The sequence below is a fragment of the Canis lupus genome, chromosome 12 (genome assembly GCF_003254725.2).
Source record: "Canis lupus dingo isolate Sandy chromosome 12, ASM325472v2, whole genome shotgun sequence".
NCBI classification, from domain to species: Eukaryota; Metazoa; Chordata; class Mammalia; order Carnivora; family Canidae; genus Canis; species Canis lupus.
Genome location: NC_064254.1, coordinates 4,067,547 through 4,089,689, shown reverse-complemented (window position 1 = coordinate 4,089,689; position 22,143 = coordinate 4,067,547). Strand labels below are relative to the sequence as shown.

Here is a 22,143-nt window from a genome sequence, read left to right as displayed (position 1 = left end):
TCCTCCAGTCCGCGGGGCCTGCTGCGGCGCGCCGGCCTTAGGCGGGGCTTTCCTCCTTCTCCCCCCGCCTACAGGAAGGCGGAAGGGGGTGTATGAAGGGTCCCTGCGAGGTTCAATCCGCGCCGCTGCACTCTGGCTCCCTGACGTTTCCGAAAGCGTTTTTCGTTTGTCTACAACTTCTTTTTTTTTTTTTTAATTTATTTATGATAGTCACAGAGAGAGAGAGAGAGAGAGAGAGAGAGAGAGAGAGGCAGAGACATAGGCAGAGGGAGAAGCAGGCTCCATGCACCGGGAGCCCGACGCGGGACTCGATCCCGGGTCTCCAGGATCGCGCCCTGGGCCAAAGGCAGGCGCCAAACCGCTGCGCCACCCAGGGATCCCTGTCTACAACTTCTTAAGCGTCGTCCGCTGTGTGCCAGGCACTGCTGTAAATGCTAAGAAGACAGCAGTGACCAAAACAGACAGAACTCCCTGCCCTCATGGAGTTGGGGAAGACGAATGAATGTCGGTTAGGGGGAGTCCTGTGCAGGGGCGTTGGGGGAAGGGAGTGACGCTAGGAAGAGAGGAGTTCAACTTGTAAGACCCAGAAAGCCTGCTGAGAAGGTGACAGCAGGGAAGTCATAGGTCTCTTAGAGCAATAAGCCCGATGCAAAAGTTTTTACGATGCGTCTTCTTCTTGGGTCTCGTGGACCCGAGGAGATGGTAGTCCTATCTCGGCTTCCTGGCGGTGCCACCTGAGCAAGTTATTTGATCTTTCTGAGACTCAGTCGCATCTGAAGAGTATGGGTGATAATTCTCACTTGTGGAGCTTAAGAATTAAATGTGAAAATGCTTGTAAAGTGTTTGGTGCAACGTCTGTACATGCTAAGTCCTCCGCATATGGCAGTTACGTATCTTGTCCACAGACCTAACCCGCGCAACAGCAAGGCCAAGCTCCCAGCGTGGCCTGCCAGACTCCAGAATGACCCGACCGGTCTCAGAAAAGGGAAGTAATTTTTTTTTTCTTAAGGTTTTTATTTATTTATTCGTGAGAGGCAGAGACACAGGCAGAGGGAGAAGCAGGCTCCGTGCAGGGAGCCCGACGTGGGACTCGATCCCAGGTCTCCAGGATCAGGCCTTGGGCTGAAGGCAGGCTCTTAACCGCTGAGCCACCCAGGCGTCCAAGTAATTGTTTAGAATGGTGAGTTAGAGCTTTTGATTCTTCTCCATATTCTCCGATGGTGGCGTTGCAATCAAAATAATAATTGCTGCTTTATTTGAATGTTTACTATGTCCTAGGTGCTTTGAATGCATTAATTTATTTGATCTATTCAAAAACCCTATTCACATTTCAGGGTGCTTGGCTGGTGCAGTCAATAGAGCATGCCACTCTTGATCTCCAGGTTGTGAGTTTGAGCCCCTGGTTAGGTGTAGAGATTACTTAAAAATAAAATATTTTAAAAAATACTTATAAAAAGCCCAATTCTATTATTCACATTTCAGATGAGGAAACTAGTTTTAACAAGGGAAAGTGTACCACAAGAACTACTAGCCCCGTCTTAAAAGTTAACTGCCCAATGAAATTATCAGGCTTTCATCACTCTAACAATAGTAAATCCTAGCATTATTAATGGTAGAACAATCATATTATGTGTCTCCTGCTAGGATGTCAACATTCAATAGGCATCATCAAGTATGACCTATTCTTACCAAAAAATGTTTCAATTGGATCTACTCAAGTTTATAGGCTAGGCAAGAGGATCAAGCTAAAGTAAAGCAAAAGGCAGCAAACGGATTCAGAAGTTGGGATATTCTATAGGACAAATGGCCTCTTTCCTTCACCAAATCAAGAAAAGATGTCATTCTGGATTTACGTGTTTTTGAGAGACAGAACAATTAGACATAGCATATAGCTCAGGGTTAGATCCTAGTTTGGAGAACCAGCTCTAAAGAACATTTTGGGGAAATTATCTGGGCCTTAATGTTGCAGTTCTAGAAACCCACCTTTGTGTAGGCACCCTGAGTTGATTCTTTTCAAAGGAGATAGATTTGTCAACCATGTTTTTACCCACCACCCCACCCCCTGTCCGATTTCCTTCTGTGCTGATCTTGGGCCTGCTTTACCCTCAGATCCATTCTTCACCTTTCCCTTGCTCTTTTCAGTATGGCAGTGATGCCATGAAGGCTGTGTGTCTTGCACTCTTGTGCTGTTTTGCTTCCAGGCTGTTACTGGGCAACATCCGAAGAGGGGCACTCCTGGAAATTGGAGAGATGGAGGAAGAAGGTAGAGTATCCCCACCTCCACCCCACCCCAAACTCAAGCTGTCTCCTCCCACCTACCTGGCTCGGATTTCTAGCAGCAGATCCTCAGCCCCAACTCTGGTAACAAAATGTCTTCCTTCTGTTCCTCCAGTGTGAGGGCGGCAGTAGTTTCTTCCTATTGCTTGTCTCTGGACTGTTTCACTTTTCTCTGTTTCACTTTTAATCTCTGCCAAAACCTATATAAACCACTCATTTGAATTAAATTCCTTCTGCTTTAAAAACTTAGAATTGTCTGTTTTCTAGAACTCAGAAAGTAACTTTACTTCCGAGTTCCAAATGGTATCTCCCCTGAGTCTTGCATATGGGCCTTATTATCTAGAAAGCAGTGCTTTTCACACTTTTCCTGAGTGTCCCAAGCAATTGAGAGAGTTCATTTTTTTACCCTCATTGCCGTAGGTCTCAGGTGAAAATCCCAAGTGCCTACCTGAGCTTGAAATGCCCTGGAACTTTCTAGATGATATCTTAAAATATTTGCAATCTACTTTATACATAACATTTATATTTTTCAATTTTTCTTAAGGTATTTTATTTTATTTTATTTATTTATTTATTTTTTTAATTTATGATAGTCACAGAGAGAGAGAGAGAGAGGCAGAGACACAGGCAGAGGGAGAAGCAGGCTCGATGCACCGCGAGCCTGATGTGGGATTCGATCCTGGGTCTCCAGGGTCACGCCCTGGGCCAAAGGCATGCGCCAAACCGCGGTGCCACCCAGGGATCCCTCTTAAGGTATTTTAAACATAAAATGTATTTTGCTTATGTTTTAATAAGTAATAAGTACACATGATGCAAGATTAGGAAAAGACAAAAGTATGTTCCCAGACACACATCCCCTTGTCAGTTTCTTGCATATCCTTTCAGGGAAAAACCACACATATGCAAATATAAGCATATGTTTCCTGATTCTATTTCCCAATATGGCACAGTATTTTGTTGTATAGATGTACCTTAATATATTAACCAGTCCTTTATTGATGAACACTTAAATTATTTCTTGTCTTTTGCTATGACAATGATGCTGAAGCACACAGTTAATTGGCATATATATATATTTGTAGGATGGATTTCTAAAACTGGAATTACTAGGTTAAAGAGCTTTGCATCTATCATTTTGAAAAATATTGCAAAATTTCCCTCTATTGTGATTGTATTTAAGAGTGTTTCTTCATCTTTTCAATCCAAAAGTGCCACTGTATTATAATTTTAATTTCTCTTATGAATAAAGTTGAGCATTTTTTTCATATGTTTAAGAGCCTTAAAGAATCTGCGGCACCTGGCTGACTTAGTTGGTGGAGTGTGCAACTCTTGATCTCAGGGTTGTGAGTTCGATCCCCACATTGGCTGTAGAGATTATTTAAAAATGATAAAATCTTTAAAAAAAAAAAAAAAGAAGAAGAAGAAGAAGGGGAGCCTTGGGTGGCTCAGCAGTTTGGCACCTGCCTTCGGCCCAGGGCATAATCCTGGAGACCCAGGATCAAGTCCCACATCGGGCTCCCTGCATGGAGCCTGCTTCTCCCTCTGCCTGTGTCTCTGCCTCTTGCTCTCTGTCTCTCTCATGAATAAATAAATAAAATCTTAAAAAAAAAAAAAAAAAAAGAGAGAATAGGGTGCCAGCATGGCTCAGTTCGTTAGGCATCTGCCTTCACTAGGTCATGATCTCAGAGTCCCGAGATTGAGCCCTGTGTCAAGCTCCCTGCTCAGCAGAAAGCCTGCTTCTCCGTCTCCTTTTGCTCCTCCCCCCGAGTCCTGTATGAGCGTGCTCTCTAAAATAAATAAATAAAATCTTTTAAAAGAAAAGAAAGAATTATCTTAGTTACATGTGACAAAACCAACTTAAACTAGCTTTGGCAAATAGCTCCCTACAGAAGCCCAGAAATTGGGACATCTCAGGGTAGATTTATCTCCAGGTATGGTCTCAAAAAATGTTGTTACTTTGTCTCTTTGTCTCTCCATCTCTCATCTCATCTCTGCTTGTCTGCTTCTCTTTGTACATTGGCTTCAACTTCTCACATTTCAGCCTGGCTTCCTCTACACAACCAGGCAAGATACCGTCAAATATTTCCAAAATTCCATTCTTCTAGCACCATAGTGCCAAAAGCCAGGGAGCGGCCTGAATGGCTAGGCTTGAGTCAAGAATTTTCCTTGGATAGGGATGGGTGGGGAATTGTAATAACGGTCCCACTAAAACCTGAGGGAATGAGACAGGAGTATCCAGAGGTGATGGGTGGTGGGTACTGTTTTCAAGGAAGAAGAGAAAAGCCTCCCGGGCCACAAATGGCGTGTACAGCTGCCACCGTTGCTCATATGTAACCCAGTTTGCAAAACCCAGCTCAAAGGAAATACCCAGTTTAAGGTGGTAATTTCCATTGTAACCACCAGAGGACTTGAGTCCCTAGTGCCTTCAATGACCAACATTGTACTTCCCTTCCTCTCACCCTCATCTTTTCCCAATGCTAAGGCACAGGAAGTAATATTCAGTTATTTAATATTTATTCAATAAATGTTTGCTGACTACCCAGTTGTTGTTCAGGTCAGTGTTGGCCACCATCAATGGAAAATGATTAAACATGCTATGTCCACCATTAAGTTTAGTGTACACAGTAAGCATTTAAACAAAGAGCTATAGAGCATTATATAATAAGGACAATGATAAGACAACTTCATCAAGAAGAAGTACCATGGGTGGCTCAATGGTTGAGTGCCTGCCTTTGGCTGAGGTGGTGATCCCCGGGGGTTCTGGGATCGAGTCCTGTGTTGGGCTCCCTGCAGGGAGCCTGCTTCTCCCTCTGTCTGGTCTCTGTATCTCTCATGAATAAGTAAATAAAATCTTAAAAAAAAAAAAAGAAGTAATAAGCACAATTTCTAGACCCAAAATGCCTGGGTTTAAATCCCAGTACCACAAGCTATTGCTTGGACCTTGGGAAAGTTGCTTAACCTCTTTCAGTCTTAGCTTCCTCATCTGTAAAAGGGGGACAGTAATAATGCCTACTTCATGGGGTCATGGTTGTAAGGACTGAATAAAATAATTATTACAAAGCACTTAGCACAGGTTAGCCCTGCAATAATTGACAAATAGTGTTGGCACTGTCAATAGTAAGACTCAGTATTAAAAACCAGGTCTCCTGAATTCCACACACATCTAGGAATCCTTCCAGGCCTCTTCAGGGCCACACAAGAGATGAGCTGCAGAACTCAGAGTCATTTTCCGTCTCCCTTCCAATAAAAGACTTCAGATCCACTTTGCAGCTGTCAGTGGCTGCTGACTCTTCTATCTATGAGGCACTCTTCAGAATTCACCTTTTTTTTTTTTTTTAAGATTACTTATTTGAGAGAGAGCAGAGTGAGTGAAAGAGAACATGAGTCAGGGGAAAAGGCAGAAAGAGAGGAAGAAGCGGGCTCCTCACTGAGCAGAGAGCCTGATGTGGAGCTCAATCCCAGGATCCTGGAACTCTGGGGCCATGACTCAAGCTGAAGGCAGATGCTCTACTGACTGAGCCACCCAAACACCCCAGAATCCGCCATTCTTATTTCCTTCCCAGACCTCAGGGCCCCAAAATGTGGGGGAGAGGCTGAATCCCAGGTGGACGTGCCTCTGCACTCTGAGTTGTACTTCCAGTTCAGAGAGAGCTGATCTGTTGATAGATACCTCCGTGGGGAGGATCATACAACTGTGACTTTATCCCCTAACTTTTCTTTTTGAACTGAGACCTTGCTACCATGAGGTAGACTCAGAAGGCTAACACTTGACCTTTCTATTTGGAAACAACAGAAGGACAAAGGGCACCAGCTTTAGAAGTTCACACCGGGTGTCCCAGATGGGTATAAACATAGCTATGGCTGAGGACTCATGACCATAACTGGTAGGAGGAAGGGAAGTCCTTCTGAGGACTTCACCCAATCTTTAGCCCAGTCTACCCTGCAAGTGAAATCATTGAGAGGTGACCTAGATGCTGCTTTCCAAAGCCAGTGCCTGGAGGCAAGGCTTTTGCCACCTAGCCTGGGCAACACTAGAACCTCAGTGAGTATGAGCATCTGACACCTTCAGGATGGCAGCAGACCTCATCCATTTTTGTCTGGCTGAGTGGGGAGAGAATGATTATTCATTAGTTCTGCCGTGATTGTCTTGTCTCCCTCACAGTAAACAGAGGGTTCACAACTGGGAATAGGAAAAGCCAATGCCCCAGGATCTGAGGAGCAAGTTCTTTTTTTGAAACTCTAATCTAACGCTGTTGGATGAACAGGTGGAAGCCTGGTTAGGCACTAATCAACAAGGCAGAAGAACAGGTTTGGCAGGGTGGTTTTGAGTAACTCTACTGAAAAGGAGTTATTACTCTTGGAATGTCCTCTCTTAGGTGTAGTATTTTCTTCCTGAGCCCATTTTATGAACACAGGAAGCTTTCAGCCTGATCCTAGAAGTGCCACGTTGGAAAGCTGGAAACAGAAACATAAGTGGCTTTTTCGTGGCTTAATACTTTAATAGGATCTGAGGTCATGGTTGGGAATGGTGTGCGCAAGCACATGTACATGTGCACGCTCACACACACAAACATGCGCACACCATTCTGCTGCCCCAGGGCATGTTGTCTCTGGTGACTGGCTTTCCCCGCAGAAAGGGAAACATATTTATAAAGCACCTAGTTTGTGTCAGCACTGGACAGTGTGCTTTCATTGTGTTATCTGATAGGATTTGATTTTGAGGGTTTTTTACTGATGAGGACACCAAGACCCAAAGAGGTGACATAATCTGAACAAAATTGCATAGTTAATACATGGCAAAGATAGGATTTGAACCCAAATTACTAGATTCCAGAGCTTAACTTCTTTCTGTTAAACACACTGCCTGTGCATATGAGACTTTTGAAATTGTGGCCTGAATGTAACCTGCTCCCTATAACTCTCTTACTGCTCTGGAGTTTTTCAAAAAAGTACTTCAAAACACCATTGTGTGGCAAGGCCTCCCACATACAAGGGACAGTCCTTGGAAAGTTGAATCTTATTGTATGCAATTTGAACTTCAAATAATATACGGCTTTTAATGAAGACACTGGGGATAAAAAGCATCTGTAAAACAATAATAAAATGATCATCAACTCAGTTAAAAAGTACAAATGAGGGGCACCTGGCTGGCTCAATTAGTAGAGCATATGACTCTTGATCTTGAGGTTGTGAGTTCAAGCCCCACACTGGGTATAGAGCTTACTTAAAAAAATAATAATAATAAGTAAATATTGAGGCACCTGGGTGGCTCAGTCAGTTAAGCGTCTATCTTCAGCTCAGGTCATGATCCCAGGGTCCTGGGTCAATGGGGAGCCTATGTCTCCCTCTTCCTCTGCCCCTCCCCCTGTTCATGCTCTCTCTCTCTCAATTAAATAAATAAAGTCTTTTAAAAAATAAATCTTAATGAAAGTGAAATATAAAGTGTCTATTAAGCACATGAAAAGATACTCCTTACTTAATATGAGTTCAAACTAAAAGTCACTGAGATTTATTTATTATGTATTGGACTGATAAAAATCCAAAGGATTGATAACACTTAGATTAGCCATAAATGTGGATAAATAGGAGCTATCATACATTACCAGTGTTGAGATAATTCCTATTAAAGGCAATTTGGTCATGACTACCAAAATAATATATGTATATACCCTCTGACTCACCAAGCTCGTTTCTAGGAATTTGCTTTACAGTTATAGTTGTGGGTATGCAAAATGATGTATATACAAGGTTTTTCACTGAAGCAGTACTTGAAAGAAACATCAAAAATCTGAAAAGTTAAATATCCATCAATAAGGGCCTGGTTATGGGGCACCTGTGTGGCTCAGTTGGTTAAGTGTCTGCCTTCAGCTCAGGTCATGATCCCAGGGTCCTGGGATCAGCCCCTGTGTCATTGTGTCATTGGGTTCCCTGCCCAGTGAGGAGTCTGCTTCTCCCTTTCCCTCTCCCTCTGCCCCTCCTCCTGCTTGATGACTCTCATCTAAGCTCCATCAATGACACTTGAAAAAGCGGCTTTTAGTCCTGCTGTCATTCCTTATCTCTCGGATGTCCTTTAAAATCTTTCATTGGCTCACCAACAAAGTCTGTTTGGTTTCTAGCTACTTGAATTTATAAAAGAAAAATTTGTTCACATCACTCGATGTCTCTCTCTCTCTCTCTCAAATAAATAAATAAATAAATAAATAAACAAACAAATAACATTTTTTTTTAAAAGGGCCTGGTTAAATAAATTATGGGACATCCATACAGTGGAACACTATGCAGCTGAGGAAAAGAATGAGAAATATTTTTGTGTACTGATTGGAAAACATTCTAACACATATTATTGATTTGAAAAAAGCAAGACACAGAACAGTGTATACAGTAGATATCATTTACATAAAAAAGGGAAATACCATGTATGTGTATTATCTTGTAAATGCATTCAAAATCTCTTAACAGAGATGCAAGAAAACTAGTGACTGGTTATCTATTGTGGAAGTAACAGTGGGAGGGATGTATTTCACTGTATACCTTTTTAAAATTTTGATGTTTAAACTTCATGAATTTTTAAAATTAAGAATGATTGTTTTTACAATAAAAGGAATAAAGAAAAGCAATGTGGTATTGGGGCACATCATATGTATTCTGGCTGCACTATAGGACTGTCACTCCAATCCATCTACAAACTGCCTTCTTGAGTGGACAGACTCTTCATTAAAAGAAGTGACTCAAATTAACATGTAGTCTCCTAAACTGACACCCTTCAACACCCTCCCCCCAAATCCCTGGGATCGTGGGAAGGAGTATGGCTGCTTTGTTAGGTGTTCTCAGACTGCAAGTGATTCAGCCTGGTTGATGACTCTCATCTAAGCTCCATCAATGACACTTGAAAAAGCAGCTTTTAGTCCTGCTCTCATTCCTTTTCTCTTGGATGTCCTTTAAAATCTTTCATTTGCTCACCAACAAAGTCTGTTTGGTTTTTGGCTTCCTGAATTTATAATTTGTTCATTTGATTCCAGTACTCATGTAAAGTACTTGGGATTCACAACCTGGAGGTAGGCCGACATTTCTTAAGACTTAGAAAGCAAATAACCATTTAAAGATTTTATTTTAAAGATTTTATTTATTTATTAATGAGAGACATACAGAGAGAGGCAGAGACACAGGCAGAGGGAGAAGCAGGCTCCATGCAGGCAGCCTGATGTGGGACTCGATCCCGGGACTCAGGGGTCACGCCCCGAGCCAAAGGCAGACGCTAAACCACTGAGCCACCCAGGGATCCCCCTATTTAAAGATTTGATAAATTAGACTTTTTCAGAATTTAAAACTTCTGCTTATGACAAGATATAGTTCAGAAAATGAATAGGAAACCCATAGCCTGAGACGCTATATGTTCATAAAACATTTGTTTCACAAATGACTTGCATCTGAAGTGTATTTTTATTTTGATTTTTAAAAAGATTTTATTTATCTATTTGAGAGAGAGAGAGAGTGTTTGAGAGAGAGAGAGCACAGCACGGGGAGGGAGAAGGAGAAGCAGGCTCCCTGCTCATCAGGGAGCATGACTTGGGGCTCAATCCCAGGACCCTGAGATCGTGACTCAAGCCAAATGTAGACACCCAACTGACTGAGCCATCTAGGTGCCCCTGAAGTGTATTTAAAAACATTTTTTGAAAATTTTTATTTATTTATTTGAGAGAGTGAGGAAGAGAGAGAGAGAGCAGGGGGAGGAACAGAGGAGCCCAACTCAGGGCTCAGTCTCAGGACCCTGAGATCATGACCTAAGCTGAAACCAAAAGTTGGACACTTAACTGACTAAGCCACTCAGGCACCCTGAAATTTATTTTTAAAAATCTATAAGAAAAGGACTCCAAAATATTTAATGAGCAAAAGACCTGAACACTCGAAAGAAAATGTACAAAAGGCCAATAAGCCCATAACAAATTGCTTAAAAGGGATCCCTGGGTGGCTCAGCAGTTTAGCACCTGCCTTTGGCCCAGGGCGCGATCCTGGAGTCCTGGGATCGAGTCCTGCGTCAGGCTCCCGGCATGGAGCCTGCTTCTCCCTCCTCCTGTGTCTCTGCCTCTCTCTCTGTGTGTGTGTCTATCATGAATAAATAAATAAGTCTTTTAAAAAATAGCTTAAAAATGTCATGCATTAGGGAAATGTCTATTAAAATCACAGTGAGGGATCCCTGAGTGGCGCAGCGGTTTGGCGCCTGCCTTTGGCCCAGGGCCCGATCCTGAGGACCCAGGATCGAATCCCACATCGGGCTCCCGGTGCATGGAGCCTGCTTCTCCCTCTGCCTGTGTCTCTGCCTCTCTCCCTGTCTCTGTGTGACTATCATAAATAAATAAAAATTTAAAAAAATAATAAAATAAAATCACAGTGAGATACCTCCCTAAATTCACTGTAATGGTTAAAATTAAAAAGACTGAATATACCAAATGTTGGCAAGGGTGGAGCAACTAGCATACTCATTTGTTGCTGGAAGTAGTGAAAAATGGTACAACTACTTTGGGGAAATGTTTGGGTTTCTTATAAAATTAAATACACACCTACCCTATGACTCAAGAATTTCATTCTTAAGCAATTACCCAAGGGAAATGAAACATATGTCCTTTCAAAAACTTGTACAAAAATGTTCAAAGAAGTTTTTTTCATAATAACCTCAAGCTGGAAACAACCCAGTGTGCATCCTAGTACAATGGTTAAACAAATTCATACAATAGAAAATTAGTCAACCACTAAAGGGAACTAACAATATACATAACAATGTGAATGAACTTCACAGATAAAATCATTATGCTGAACCAAAGAAACTAGATACAAAAGAGTGCACACAGTTTATTTTCAATTATATGAGATCTAGAACAGGAAAATCTAATTTATGGTGGAATAAAATTTAAAAATTGGTTGTGTCTGGGGGGGTCAAATTGCTGAGGCAAGGAAGATGATGAAACTATTTTGTTTTGGTAGGGATGTGGGCCTCATAAATGTAGGCATTTGTCAAAACTCATCAAATTATGTACTTAAAATGTCTGCATCTCACTGTCCATTCCCCCTGCCAAATCTATAAATAAATATTGACCTATACTTGGTAGATTAGGCTTGAGTAAATAAGAAAATATACTGAGGGCAATGGGAGCCAGTTTTCTCACAGTTGGTTAAAGGGAGTTACAAAAAGAGGGAATATACCATGTGATGTTGGATTAGAATTGGAGGTATCAGTATGAACTTAGGGTTTTATACAAATTTTCTGGTTTTGTCCACTGAGGGAGCCTAGAGAAGCAACGACATACCAGCTGCAATGAGCTAGCTCTTGGTTTCTTTTTGGTTTAAGATTTTATTTATTTATTTATTTATTTATTTATTTATTTATTTATTTATTTATGAGAGAGAGAGAAAGCATGAGCAGGGTGAGGGGCAGAGGGAGAAGCAAACGCCCTGCTGAGTGAGAAGCCTGATGCAGGGCTCCATTCCAGGACCCCGATATAATGACCTGAGCTGAAGACAGACACTCAACTGACTGAGCCACTCAGGCACCCCTCCAGATTTTGGTTTCTAAATACCATTTTCCAAGGAGGGAAACCAGGGTTTCTTGGAGAACAGACTTCTGCAAAGAAAGAATAAGATGAACCTGAAATACCTTCTTGTGCCGGAAAGTAGGAAAGTACTCCATAAATTCTGGGGATATATCAAAAGAACACAGGAGGGGCGCAGAGGTGGCTCAGTCAATTAAGCAGCCAACTCCTGATTTCAGTTCGGCTCATGATCTAAGGGTCCTGGAGTTGAGCCCCATGTCAGGGTCTGTACCCAGCATGGAGTCTGCTTGAGATTCTCTCTCTCTCTCTCTCTCTCCCTCTCTCCCTGCCCTGCCTCCCGCTCACCGTCTCGCTCTATCTCTATTAAATAAACAAATCTTAAAAAAAAAAAGCACAGGAACCAGCCTAAGGGGGCTCCCACCAGCCAAATCTGGGATGATCTGAGCATCAAAAATAAATAATGATGTCAGTAGATTATAGCCCATTGCATTAACTAAGAATCTATGAGTCTATTCTGAAATAAATAAATATTTACTTATTTTTAAAGTAGGCTCTATGCCCAACATGGGGCTTGAACTCACCACCCTGAGATTAAGAGTGGTGTGCTCTACTGCTGCACCAGCCAGGTGCCCCTGAAATAGATAGATAGATAGATAGATAGATAGATAGATAGATAGATAGATAATGAAGAAGAAGGAGATCTTCCTTACAGTAGAATCATATCTGCTAATACAGAAGGAAATGATGGGGATAGAAAATAATCATGGGGGGAATCCCTGGGTGGCTCAGCAGTTTGGCGCCTGCCTTTGGCCCAGGGCGTGATCCTGGAGTCCCAGGATCGAGTCCCACATCGGGCTCCCTGCAGGGAGCCTGCTTCTCTCTCTGCCTGTGTCTCTGCCTCTCTCTGTGTGTCTCTTGTGAATAAATAAATAAAATCTTAAAAAAAAAAGAAAATCATCATGGACATGGAAACTTGAGAGTTAAAGTGTAATGAGGAAAATTCTCAAAGTATCTCCCCACAAATTACTTTTAGCTATAGAGGGGGAAACTAGTAAGTTTAGAGTGGAGGGATCTAGCAGTGTCTAGGTTAACCACTTGATCAAAATAAACATTATTGATCTTGAGACAGAGCAACTTCATATACTTCCTGATATCATATTATATTCCTGTCAAAATGCATAATCTGAATTTAAGGTTGAGGGAACATCAGCTAAACAAAAAATGAGTGACATTCTACAAATAAAAAGCTGCACTTTTAAAAAATGTCAAGGTCGGGGATCCCTGAGTGGCTCAGCAGGTTTAGCGCCTGCCTTCGGCCCAGGGCATGATCCTGGAGTGCCAGGATCAAGTCCCGCATCAGGTTCCCTGCATGGAGCCTGCTTCTCCCTCTGCTTCTCCCTCTGCTTCTCCCTCTGCCTGTGTCTCTGCCTGCGTCTCTGCCTCTCTCGCTCTCTGTGTCTCTCATAAATAAATAAATAAATAAATAAATAAATAAATAAATAAATAAATAAAGTGTCGAGGTCAAGGAAGGCAAAGTAAGGCTGAGGAATTGTTTCATTTTAGAAGAAAACTACACACACCAAATAAATGCAAAGTATGGTTCTGAACTGGAGATTGGATTGAGAACCAAAGCAAGTGTAATGGATTCTATCTGGACAAATATATTTTTTAAAGATTTTATTTATTTATTCATGAGAGATACAGAGAGAGAGAGAGAAGCAGAGACACAGGCAGAGGCAGAAGCAGGCTCCATGCAGGGAACCCAATGTGGGACTCGATCCCAGGATCCAGGATCACGCCCTGGGCCAAAGGCAGGCGCCAAACCGCTGAGCCACCCAGGGATCCCTGGACAAATTTTTTGAATATGGACTGTATTAGTTTCCTATAACTGCTGTCACAAATTGCTACAAATTTGGTACATTAAAATAACACACATTTATTCTTTTATAGTTCTGAAGACCAGAAACCTGAAATCCGTTTCACTGGGCTGAAATCAAGGTGTTGGCAAGGTCGTGTTCCCTCAGTAGTGGTAAAGCACATAATGTCTCCAATTTACTTTTGAATAAATCAGAAATGGGGCAAGATGTAAACAATTGGGAAATCTGGGTAAAGGGTTATACAGGAGCTCCTTGGACTATTTTTGCAACCCTTCTGTAAGTTTGATTATGCTAAAATTTAAAGGTACCAGAAGAACAACTATTAGAGAAAACAGAGGCAGGGCTACAAAACTAAAGTTTCATGCCAATTCTAAGGTCAGTGGAATAGTTTCCTAATCAGAGGTGGGAAAATGGGCCAGATAATAACACTTCGTTGCTCTTGTACGGTGCTCGTTTTTTAAGTTATTTCGTAGGAATGGTTTTATATTCTCTTTGCAACAAGTCTGAAGGATTAGAAGGGCAGACATTTTTATTCCCAATGGACAAATGAAAAACCGAGTCACTTAAATGACTTACTCAAGATCCTTTGTGAGGTTAGTGGCAGATTCAGGGATTAGAGTCTTTCTTGATCCTTCTGTGCTCATTTAAGGAATTGGTTAAGAGTGGTTTGAAGTCAGACGGACCTGCGCTCAAATCTTGGCTACTACTCAAGGTAGGTAGGTTACACAATAATGACAAATCAACCCTGAAATGTCAACTGCTTAGCACAACCAAGCTAAGGTTTATTTATTGTTCCCATTACGGTGTAACGTAAGCCAGTCAGCTCCCTTGAGACGCTCTCCACCAGGTAGTTATTTAGGGTATCTGGGCTGTGTCCTTGGGAGGGAGAGGGAAGCAAGGTGGTCCTGGGCTTCCAGCTGTGTGAATAAGGAAGAGATAGCAGAAGTGCCCGTGGAATGTTTTAAACCGAGAAATGGGGTATATCGCATCTACATCTAATTCACCAGTATTCAATCACATGATCTCATCTAAATGCATGGAGATCTGGAAAATGTAGTCTTTCTGTGTGGTCCAAAGGAAAATAAAAAGTTGTGTGAACACCCAGCTTTGGCTCTGCCATAATTGCTATGTAAACTCGAGCAATTTATTTAAACTCTTTCTAGGTTTTCTCATTCATTGAATAGAGACGATAAGACTACATAGGGTTGTTGTATTAAATGAAGCAACTAATATACATGACATGTGTAGCACAGGGCCTCACACATAATGAACCTAATTGCATGTTATTAGGATTCCACAACTTCTCATGTCTCTTATAGTCTTAGTTATATCAATTCCCTGGTTAGTGGTGGAGTTATTCATGCCAATCCTTTCCACCTGCTGCCCATTTGTACCTTGCTCTATGACCACAATGTAATGGACATTAGTCTCTTCAAAAAGAAAGATCAAGGCCTTAGAGCAGGGCCCACATGGCAGGATGTAATAGAAGAGCAATGGGTCACAGGGTGTCGTTTTTGCAAAATATATCTTAATGCAGATACATAGTAGCAGTGCAGGCACCCCTGAACTCCCTGGGGTTGCTGAGATGGCCCCTCTGATTATTCTGAACAAACAACAGGTGTTGACAAACTTCCAACAAAGCTGGCTAAGGAGCCTATTCTCTACTCTGGAATTTAGAGGGAAAGGAAAGAGTGATATTCAGGAGACATCAGATGTAACATCTGTCCAGAGTTCACAACTTTCCCCACACTCAGTGCCACAGTAGGTAGTCCTCCAGAGAGACCCAACTAGGGACACTCTGGGCCTCCTGGTGACCTGAAAAACAGAACACTGGGATTCATGAGCCTGAGTAGGATGGACTCCAAAGAGTCATGCATGACCACGTCTTTTCTCCCAGATAGAAATGTCCCTTTCAGTTTGGAAATGGGCACCTGGGACCAGAATTTGAGACCTGCAGCTTACATAGACCTTACTCCATTTCCTCCTATACATAACCAAACCAGAATTTGGCCCACCAACACAGACTGTGGTTTCACCTTCCACCAATCTTCCAGAGTTGAGAAATTTTCACATTTCATAAACAATGTAATTCAGTGGTATAGCCAAATTAATCCTCTCTTGGATTAGTTGATGTCCCAGATTTGAGAATACAGTAAAGTAAAAACTCCAGACTCCAGATCAAAATATGAATCCACTTGAAACAAATAGCAACTTTTACCGAAGTCTTAACTCAAACATACAATTTTAGTCATTCTTACAAGAAGTTCTCTGAGTATTTCTAGTGGTTATTTGCAAGCCCTGGACTTCCTTGTGGCTGAAATCAGCATGAGTGGGTTCAGAACTCTTCTCATCTCCACACAAGACCAAAGTTCAGACAGCCTTCCCCCAGGGTCAATGTGAGGCCCTGCTTAATCATGTTATGTTTGCTGATTGAACTCCCTGACCTCTGGGACTCTGGACCTTACCGGTCTCACCCTATGGTCCTATTCCATTTCTCCCTTGCTCTTGTGATCTCTGTGGACTTGATCCTTTCTGCTGGTATCTCCCAGATCCTGGGGAGTCCTGATTTCCTACCACTTACCAAAAACAAAGGTGGCTCCAGAATTTCTGTCATGGGGATTCTTAAACAGGGCAGACTCTTTGGAAGATGGTTTGGCATATCTTCCCTCTTGTGCAATTCTAGGGGCATCCCTTAGCTGGTATTTCACATAAATGACACTTCTTGGGGCTATGGGGTTTAGGAGTCTTAATTTCCGGAAGTTGTTATGAGGCCAAATTTCCCTAGCACTTTTTCTACTTAAACTACATTTTTACTTGGAGTGGCTTGATGAGTAAGGAGGCTAAAGCTCTCCTCGCACCACCTCTTGTTGTCACCACTACCCACCCATGACTAGAGGTGAAAATAAAGTGTGGAGAAAATTTGAAATCAAAGGTTGTGGTAGTTTGCAGTTGCTACCAACACCTTCCAAAGGTTCAAGAGGTGACACAGCACAAGTAACACTGAACTAAAAACTAGAAAAGGAGAGAAAAAAGAGAAAGAATATTCCAGAGGCAATTCTGCATGTACTGGCTCTTCCTCTCTGCTGGTTCCAGGAAGGACATTTCATGAACCCATGTTGGTGAAAAGGCTTTTCTGGAAGAGGAGAGCAGTGTGGGGTCATGATTCAGATGACTCAAGTTCACATTCTGACCTGTAGCTCCAGTTACTTAATCCTGTGAAAAGTGCTTCTCTTTCCCAATCAGTCTCCTGGTCTGTAAAATGGGGTCAGTGACCCAGACCACCTCACAGGTTGTTGTGAGACTCGACTACGATAATAATGTGAGAGTGTAGTGAGGGATTTGATTGCTACAGATTTTAAGTTTCAGTTTATCTAAAAGTTTTTGGGCTTCTTGGAATTCCCTCAAAAAATTTTAAGGAAACTGACAATCATTTCAATTGTGACTTGTTTTTGTAAACTCCCTTTCTTCCTCCTGCGTATTTTTGTCCACAGTGTCTGTAAAGTCCCCTTTTGTAATGCAAGTGCCCCTGGAGGAAAGGAACAGCTGACACTTCTTCAGGTAACATCTTCATTGATGAATTTTTACCCATGTTTATACCTGTGTAATTCTAGATTGGTTTATAGTGAATGTTTACAGCACTTTAGAAGCTCTCTCGTGGATTCCACCCAGCCTTGTCCTTCCTCTCCATCTTCTCAGGTAAACAACAGTCCAGCCTCTATCAGCAGAAATTAGTTTTGCCAATCTTATCAATGCGATCAGAGACAATATGCTGCATATGCTCTTTCAACATTATGTATGTGCCATTCATCCATGTTGTCGCACATAGCAGAAGTTCAAGTTTGTATGTAGTATCCCACTGTGTGGAGAGGTCACAATTTATCCTTCCAACTGTTCATTGGCATTGGATGTTTCCAAGCCTAAAATCAGTAGGGTTTTAGTGATTATGAATTGCACTGCTATGAACATCCTTATGTCTGTTAGTAGATATAAGCTCTCTTCCCTCAGGTCTGTACTTAGGAGAGAAATTGTTGGATCAGAGTGTAAGCATGGGTTTAATTTCAATAGTTACCTATTAACAGTTTTCCTTTTTTAAAAAAGATTTTATTTATTTATTCATGAGAGACACAGAGAGAAAAGCAGAGACACAGGCAGAGAGAGAAGCAGGCTCCATGCAGGGAGCCCAATGTGGAACTGGATCCTGGGACTCTGGGATCACGCCCCAAGCTGAAGGCAGATGCTCAACCACTGAGCCACCCAGGCGTCCCTGACAAACAGTTTTTCAAAGTGGTTGTACCAATTTATTCCAACCACAAATGTATGAGAGTTCTAATTGTTCCACAACCTTCTTAGTATTCAGTATGGCCTTTTAAAAAAAACTTGTGTTATTCAACGTATTAAAAAAAAAATCAAAAAGCCTAGGAACAGGGATGCCTGGGTGGCTCAGCAGTTTGGCACCTGCCTTCAGCCCAGGGCGTGATCCTGGAGCCCTGGGATTGAGTCCCACGTCGCGTTCCCTGCATGGAGCCTGCTTCTCTCTCTCTGCCTCTCTCTCTGCCTGTATCTCTGCCTCTCTGTGTCTCTCATGAATAAATAAATAAAATCTTAAAAAAAAAAAAAAGGCCTAGGAATGAATCTGGCTGGTTCAGTTGGTAGAGCATGCAACTCTTGGTCTCAGGGATGTGAGTTTGAGCCCCATGTTGAGCCTAGAACTTATTTTTTAAAAAATCAGAAAAAAATTGTACCATTCTAATGAGTATGTATCTCATTTGTATGTTTTAATTTGCAACAGCATCTTAAAAGGTATATAGGATAGGCTTATTGGAAATTTTGGATATTCCCTTTTGTGAGTGCTTGTTTCAGTCTCTTTTCTAACTATTGAGTTGTCTATCTTTTACTTAGTTATTTCTAAAACTTTTTTATAATATATATTTTGGATTCAAGTCCATTATTGGATGCATGTATGAATATATTTTTCCACTCTGGGACTCACCTTTTCATTCTCTTAATGATGTCTTTCATAATTTTAAAATAATTCATTCATTCTGTCAATTACTTATTTTATATCCAGTATTTTTTGTGTCCTATTTAAAAATCATTTGCCTACTCTTTTTTAAAAATACAAAATTATTCTTTTCAAAAGTAAATTGTAAAAATATTATAACGGGTAGATTATCACAAAGAAGAAGAAAAATAATTACCCACAATGATACCATCCAGAGATATAACCTCTGTTAACATTTCAGTACATATTCTAGTACTTATAAATGTTTATACATATAGTTTTTTGCTGTTTTTTTCCCAAAAGAGTGGATTGTACTGTACTTTTTAGTTAACCTTTTAAAACACATTTTATATAAATATCAATAAATACTCATCCTCATAACTTTTTTTTAGATTTATTTATTTGAGAGAGAGAGAGAGAGAATGATCAGGAGAAGGGGGCAGAGGGAGAAGCCAGCTCCCTGCTTGGCAGGACTCCCAAGGTCCTGGGATCATGACCTGAGCTGAAGGCAGATGCTCAATCAACCGAGTCACCCAGGCGCCCCTCATCCTCATAATTTTTAATGATTATGCAATAATCCATAGGATGGATATGCCAAAAGTATGGAAAAGTTCACATAGTAATATATTAACAAGCAATATCAGTAACACTAAATGGAACTGCCTCAAGGATAGAGAATCATTTGAGACATTTACCAAGGCAATGATACATAGTGTCAGAAATTCAACTTCAGTTCTGCTGCTAACTCCACCACCAAGGGAAAGTCATTCAACATCTCCCCACCTTGGAATGCTCCATGTTTGAGAGGTCAGAACACATATTCTATAAGGTTTGCTCCAGCTCTGAATGTCTGAGGATTTACCCATCACGGAGGCTGCTGCTATCTCTGGTATTTTGAGTGACTCATTTGTAATCCAAGCGATCTATTAGGTCAGAGTAAACAAAAACCTTTGGGAACTGCGTGACAAGGTAATCATGTCTTGGGGCAGAACGAGTGTAGGGGATATACATCACATCTCTGCTTAAAATCAGCCGTGGTTGTGTGACCCTAAGGGACTTCCCTGGGAGCTAAGAAATGAAGGTTTGCTTTTTATCAGAAGACAGGTAGTTTAGAGAATTAAGTATTTTCAGAGAGGAAATCACTGTTGTGTTTAACTCTCTAAAATTGGGGAGAAAGAATCCTAAATTTAAAAAGACATGAAAAAAGGTAAAAGCATGAAGACCTTTTACCAAGGGACACCTGAGTGGCTCAGTTGGTTAAGTGGTTGCCTTCAGCTCAGGTCATGATCCCAGGGTCCTGGGATTGAACCCTGCATGGAGCCTCATGTTGAACCCCGTATAGAACCCCATATTGAACCCCGCATCAGGCTCCCTCCTTGATGGGCAGCCTGCTTCTCCCTCTCCACCACTTGTACTCTTTCCTGCACTTCCTCAAATAGATAAAATCTTAAAAAAAAAAAAAGACCTTTTACTAAAAGAGTTGAGCAGAAGAAATACTATTGGATGAACTTCACTTGGAAATATCTCTTTGAATTACTGGAATGGAATGACAATTAGGAGACTGATTTGGAGAATGAAGGTGAGAAACTGAAATTTTGCTTGGTGCTTACTGGTTGCCACATCACTACGGACTGATCATCTGTCTGAGCCTGTGTCCCCATCTATAAAATAAGGAAATTATACTATCTCCTAAGTTTGTCAGGATAATTAGGTGACATAGGTGGCTTGAACCAAGTAAAGCCCTTTCTCTTGTCTTAGCACATGGTGAGTACCATTTTTTTTTTGTTCTGCAATTTAAAAAAATCAGTGAATTTTTAAAAATTCACATTCCATAAAACTCACCAGTCTAAAGCATATGATTCAGTGGTTTTTTCATATATCCACAAAGTTGTGCAACCACCACCACTATCTAACTCCAGAACTTTTCCATCACCTCAAAAAGAAACCCCGTCCTCATTAGCAGTCACTCTCCAGGAGCCCTTCCTTATCACCCCTGGCAACGAGTAATCTCTACAGATTTACCTATTTTGGACAATCATATACATGGAATCTATAATATGCTGTCTTTTTGATTAGCTTTCATTATCATAAGACATTCAATATGATTGCTATTATTGTTGTTATTCTTATTTCCTATGACTAAGATAGTTTGAGAACCAAATAGCATAATGGATGTGGAACCTCTTTATAAAGAAGAAATTCCTCTGGAAATCTAAGGATTGATTTATCCATAGAGGTGTTCACTCTTTCGTGGGAACAGATGGATGATCACAGGGACTTCTTAGAGGGAAAATAAAATCATAAAATTCAGAGTTATGACAGAAGTAAAAATATCCTCTATCATCCAAAAATAAATTATCCATTTGAAAAATGGTCCCCTAACTTCCCCCCTAAAGCATTTTGCTTGCTCAGTTAAGTTCTCTTTGCTGTGAGACTTGCCACCAGCAGTCCAAGTCATCAGCCTCCCCAAACCTTTGAACCACACTATGCCTGGATGCGGAACATGGAGGCAGGGCTATGGAAGATCTTTGGAGGAGGCTGTTAGCCATCTTCCACAGGCCAGCTGTCCATAATGGCCTCTGATCCACCCCAAAGGGTTGGCAGAGGCTACCAACAGATCTGGAAGCAGATTATTATATTTGATTTATAATCTAGTCTTAATTGTGCTCTGGTGTAATACAGCAGAAGCTTGGATTCCACTTTTATTGTATTCGTGTGGATTTTGACTCATTTGGGAATTTGCCCATTCAACTGGTCCTGCCCAAATGCAGACAGTAATTTAGCAACACTCAAAACTCTCAGGATTATTATCTCAGACTCTAAATAAAAAAAATTTCTTCACTATGTGGTACATGTATACAATGGAATATTACTCAGCCATTAGAAATAACAAATACCCACCATTTGCTTCAACATGGATGGAACTGGAGGGTATTATGCTGAGTGAAGTAAGTCAGATGGAGAAGGACAAACATTATAAGGTCTCATTCATTTGGGGAATATAAAAAATAGTGAAAGGGAATAAAGGGGAAAGGAGAGGAAATGAGTGGGAAATATCAGAGAGGATGATAGAACATGAGAGACTCCTAACTCTGGGAAACGAAAAAGGGGTGGTGGGAAGGGAGGTGGGCGGGGGGTTGGGGTGACTGAGTGACGGGCACTGAGGAGGGCACTTGATGGGATGAGCACTGAGTGTTATGCTATATGTTGGCAAATCGAACTCCAATAAAAAAAATACAAAAAAATTTTCTTCACTCATAGAATTATCCTGCTTGCATTGCCTTCCAGGGAATTTCTTCCAGGTGTAAGACCTCCAAAGGGTCTTCTCAGAGTTTATTGTTTGACTTATCCTCCTCTTCCCAAATTAGAGGTGACTTGGCTTTTACTGTTGTGTTACCACAGTCTTGGTGATGTTGTATGGTCTATGGGTCCAGGCAGCGCT

General features: G+C 41.3%; 1 long non-coding RNA gene across 2 annotated transcripts; it reads left to right on the top strand.

Moving 5' to 3' along the window:
* On the top strand, positions 1-21,849 carry LOC118350411 (uncharacterized). 2 transcript variants are annotated; one of them, XR_007401108.1, is made up of 3 exons: positions 1-1,180; positions 13,773-14,411; positions 17,191-21,849. It is a non-coding gene; the product is annotated as an uncharacterized LOC118350411 (long non-coding RNA). The 2 variants fall into 2 exon arrangements; XR_007401107.1 differs by lacking the exon at positions 17,191-21,849 and having other exon boundaries at positions 13,773-14,803.
* Positions 21,850-22,143: the final 294 nt, after the last annotated feature.